This window comes from Bactrocera latifrons, unplaced genomic scaffold, assembly GCF_001853355.1.
Source record: "Bactrocera latifrons isolate USDA-ARS-PBARC rearing strain unplaced genomic scaffold, ASM185335v1 scaffold_41, whole genome shotgun sequence".
Taxonomy (NCBI): domain Eukaryota; kingdom Metazoa; phylum Arthropoda; class Insecta; order Diptera; family Tephritidae; genus Bactrocera; species Bactrocera latifrons.
In genome coordinates this window covers 646,515-651,892 of record NW_017537057.1, presented here as the reverse complement: position 1 = coordinate 651,892, position 5,378 = coordinate 646,515, and the positions used below count along the sequence as shown (strand labels likewise).

Genomic DNA, 5,378 nt, shown 5'->3' with positions numbered 1-5,378 from the left:
TACATACATACATAAAATATATTTCTCTTCGCTATAAAGTGGTAAAAATCGTCTTACACATACTACAAGTAAATACAAATGCATGTTATTTATACACATTTAAAAATTCTTATTTCACATATCATCACTGCAGCTTACCTTAAATATAATAAAATATTCAAAATTCTTACGCCTTTTGTTATCACTTTGCTTTATTCACTTAATTCACCGAATGACTTGCGCATTTATTGTTGTAAAAAATCACACTTTATTCAAGCAAAAGTATGGGAATTGCCAACGAGCCACCAAAATCTCAAAGAGGCCAAGCTTAAATTGAAAATAATAACAGCAGTGACACACGAAATTTTCTAACGCAGCTCCCAGTGTATCAAACGCAACACGGATGTACATACAAAATCATGACAAATCACAATCAACAGTTTGGCAAAGGAGAAAATGCGCGAAAATCACAAAGCGCCGCACGCATGCACGCGTATCAACATGCACGACGCCCACACAATCGCACTGCGACTACGAAAGAAACGTTAAAGCGCAGCGACGCGAAAGACTTGACGAACCTTTGCGCTGGCACTTCTAAACAAGTGTGACACTACACGAAGAAATTTTCGTACAACTTATTTTGCTATTTAGTTGAGGAACACTTTTTATAGTTTAATTTGAAGAAAAAAAATGTAAAATCCACTTGTATGTATATGTATGTATTGCTACTAATTTAACTAAATTTAATTAAACTTCAGCAGCGAATATAACTATGCCGCTACATTTACTTGCCGAATGCAAACAACTGGACAAATAGTTTAACTCGCACAACGCTATATATATTTCTATTTTATACGCGACTGTTGCAAGCAAAAATTCAATGTTTAATATTTGCATTTATTTAAATTTACGACGAATTGTATTTACGCGTGCAACACAGAGTTTCACTTTCAACTCCTTCAAAAGTTAGAAGAAAAATTCACTTTATTTATTTACCGACTGATTACCGTTTACTCTGACGTCCGAATTGGTACTGAAGCACTGAACGTACGTCAACTGCGGAGGATGCTGCAGCGCCTGCAGAGCAAACAGCTGCTGTGGATGTTGCTGCTGTTGTAGCCGTTCTTGGTGTTGCTGTTGCCGATGAAATCGTTCAAAACAAGCAATGCGCACGAAGTGTGCCAACAACAACTAAAACAACAACCGGCAATTGCAAAGCAACGATACCCAGGAATAACAACAACAATGGGCGTACAGTATTTGCGCAAACTTTGTGCATTTGTACAACACTGTTAGTTAACAGCGACGGATGCTGTTGCAGAGAATAGGCATTCGTGCTTCTGTTGCTGTCAACAGCTTCAACTTCCGATTCATATTCGTCATTTGTGCGTTGGTACATTTCCGTCGTTGGTGTTTGTAGGCACTTGTTTTCGTGTATTTACATTTGTACGAATGTATGAATGTAAGTATGTACATTTGTATTTATTGTTGTAGGTACATATGTATGTAGTGCGTTGGGTAATAGAAACAGTAGAGCAAAACAGTTTCAAATTCCATGAAGTTGTTTGGTACGGAAAAGTGTTAAATAATGGATACTGCTACTTTTAAGTAGTTAACCCTATATATTAAAGGGAAGACCTAGTGTAACAGTATAAACAACTTTTAATTAAATTAAAATTCATGAACTATTAATTTATTATAAGAATTATTTTTAAACTTTAGAAGTATTGTTGCACATGTTTTGCGTAATAAATTTATATCTCAATTAATATACGCGATATTTTTAAACACTTGCAGGCTAACGCAAGTAGTATAATACTTTTGTTCCTAAAAGGGTTGTTCGTAACACCTGAAACTAATCAAAAACTACATAACTCTAGATCCCATTATGTAACTGATCAAATTTGACCCGTAYTGACCAAACTAATAAGATAGACAATACAAGCAACGATTAATTCAATACACTTAGCTGATATGACATTCAGGGAAATCAGAGATTTTTGGTTTTTTTCAGTTTCGGCTCGTGTTTGGTTGCCATACGCTAGCTTGTTGGACAGTTTCGCCGTTATATTTGATGAATGAAGGGTCCTCTACTCGACGAAGATTTTTCAATGGGGTTCAGGTCATCTCGTTCGAGTTTAGCATGGCGAGATCAGTTGGTTCCCGGATGTTACATCCGTCTATTCGTTCAAGCGATACTTTGCACACGTGTTCCTTGCTCTGAAAAGGTTGGTATTGCGGATGGACCAAATCAAGCCATTCAACAGAAAAGGATCAAATTATATACCTAAACCAAAAATTAAGCTATGTCAATCAAACTTCCAGTAAACATTTCTCTAGAGTACTTCATCATCTAGTTTAAAAATATTTTCCCATAAGCCACTATATAATCCATACAAATGTTTAGCTACTGATGTGTAAGAAAATCATCTAATCTATTTGCTTTATTTAAAGACAGATTAACCAAGTATACCGATTGGTACTGTACAAAATGTTGAAATGCAATATGAAAACAATTTATGTAATATCAATTCTATAAAAATTGTTCGCAATAATTAACAATTTGTGACCTCAAGCTGAACTCACAATCCCATGAATCTGTATGCCAGTCATAATGTTTTATTCGATGATGATAATTTCACGGAAGTAAATGGTTCAATATAATATAATAACATAAGGTGCTTACTTAACCCCAGCAACATATAAAGTCAGCTTTTCGTTGAGATAACTCACACACTGGCTTGATATATATGCGGTAAGTAACCCGGAAGCTYGAACATCTTTATATTAGGCATGTGGGGGCTAAGGGAAGTACTGAAACGATTCAACCCATTTTTGACATACGTTACTATAGATACCGGGGGCCTACATATTCGGTACCTAGGGTAKGTGCTTGAGCAGTTTTAAACAATTTTTGATCAGGAGGTGGCACACACTAAAGACATTATTCGTRCAAWRTTTTATCCCGTTATATTAATTGCTTCTTGATTTATATATTGGAAGCTGAACGAATTAAGGGGAATTTAAAATTGTGCTAAATAAGAAGTTTGCGTGCTTACTGTCCGATTTCGTCCATTTTCATACTGTGACATAAGAATGTAAGAAGAATGCTACGTAATAAATTTTGTCGAAATCGGTCAGTCGTATACCGAAATAAGGAAGAGGGCGGTGCCACGCCCAGCATAATTTTCACACCGGCTCCCATAAAGCTATCTCATACTATCTCGGCGCTAAAATTTAATGTCTATGTTTTTAACAGTACCGTTAAGTGTGGAGTGAGCAGGATTATCTTTCGATTAAAGGAGATGAAAAGAGMGGGTCACCGCCCGCGCCTGATTGTTATCCTTTATTTCAGAACTTGCTCCATCAAATTTGCTGCATCATATTATCTTGGCGTTCTTATGTTAGATTGTGAAAATGGGTGTTATCGGACGGCAAACTCGCGTACTTCATATATCACAATATTAAATTTCATTATATTGTTTCAACATATAATTTAGAAATCGAAGTCCAAGAACGTTATTAGAATTAAGTATATACAAGTAGTTCCTACAAGGTGCGCTATCTCACATTCGAAAATAGTCGAAATTGGATCACAATTTKTTTAGTCCCCAGATACCGAATAAGTGCATTTCAGTACCTACAGCTCCCTTTTTCGCAAAAATATCGATAATTCTCTGAGATATTATGTTATTGAAATTCATAAATAAACTTGCCCCCATAAGAATAATATAAAGACTTTTGATGTATCGGTTGATTTTATATCTTTTTATGAGATATCGCTATGAAATTAAGAGAGCAGTGAGTCTTTTATTGCCTATATCGAATAACATCGTTCTAATTGGGGATTCGTGAGATTGAGACAACTATGGACATTAGTGGGACTAGCATACATTCAATATTACATGAACATTTCATTGTAGACAATCTTTTTCTGGTTGATACCAACACAATTTGTCAATCGATAAAAAAAAAGACTGTTGTCGTTGGATTGAGAGAAATTTAAAAAAAAAATGGAGAGAAATGGTTAAAGAATACGTAAACGGTGCCTTGAAGTACGTTTATGACATCATGGCAGGTAATGAACCGTGGCTATATGGGTATGTCCGAAAGTAAACAACAATCGAATGGGTGTTCCAAGCWGAGCCGAATTCAACAAAAGTTGTGCGCGCACGAAGCACTTCAAAGCAAATAGTTGCCCGATTTGTAGGAAAAACTAAAACCATAAAMCTGAAACAATGCAGAACAGTAAATTCTAAGTAATATACAACCATTTATTTGTCATTTGACTTTCAAGAAATCAGGAAAACGAACCACTGAAACAACTGCATTTTCGAGCACACAAAATATCGATTGAAGAGTAATCTACCGTAGGACATAACTTGAAATCGAGCGACTTCTTTTTRTTCCCTTATGAAAAAGTAAAATAAAAAGTCGGATATAATCTGTAACATGATCTAATAGTGGAAATGCCACCGGATATTTAAAAGATGCGTGAAATCGGTTAACCCGAAGACCCATATACCATTTAAAACGATTTTCGGTACTTTAACAGACTATGSTTGGTCAGTGTGTGATTTATCTTCATAAAATTGCTTGAAWATATGTTMTCAAGTATACTAGAGTAATGTCCAAATTTAATACAGTCAGCCCAAATCATCCCCTTGCCTAAATACGTATATCCGATATAAGGAAATTCATCCATTTTGACTTATGATATATCATAAAAGCCTACACACTCTTTACTTGTTTTTAATTTCATTTGCCTAGATCAGTTTTTATTTTAACGCTGCTATACCTTTCCTTAGTGTTTTATCTAGCCTACTTCCCTTCCATCGCTCATTAATCGACCACAGAACTGGCCTTGAAACCACCAGACAAAATATTTAGTAAAACATGGAGTTCAATCAGAATCCAAAAATTCTTGGTTTGGTAGAGTTTTGGGAAAACTCAAAAAATTAAATAGAGTCCAAGGCGAACAAAACCCTAAGGATGTACTACATAAGAGGGTTTTACATCTTTCTTATCATGTCAAAGAGTGTCATCAACTCTTTATTATTGGAGCAAACTGAGACAGTTAATAAATAAAACCAAACTAGTGTTCAAAATTAGAAAAAATAATAATTTAGGGTTCATACCTAATGTGAAAGCCTTAAAAAACGCAAGTTGGGGAATTTTAAAAACGAAACTGAAATATCAATTATTTAAATACTTTAGGAAAATATTTCTACAAATTTAATTTCCGACGACGCTAAAAGTAAAGTTATTTCGCTACTCCAATAACCAACATAAATCAAGCAACTAAGGAATTGCAAAGCTCGGATGTAACATTTCAACTCTTGCAACTTACCAGAACAAAAGCCGGGGAAATACCTTCAGATGCATCGTTTTGGCATTAA

General features: G+C 35.0%; 1 protein-coding gene across 1 annotated transcript in view; it reads right to left on the bottom strand.

Moving 5' to 3' along the window:
• Positions 1-982, bottom strand: part of LOC108972600 (interference hedgehog) — a gene marked incomplete at its 3' end in the record, with an annotated part of 228,030 nt that extends 227,048 nt beyond the window's left edge. The window contains 1 exon segment of the mRNA XM_018939237.1: positions 139-982.
• Between the last annotated feature and the right edge of the window lie 4,396 nt (positions 983-5,378).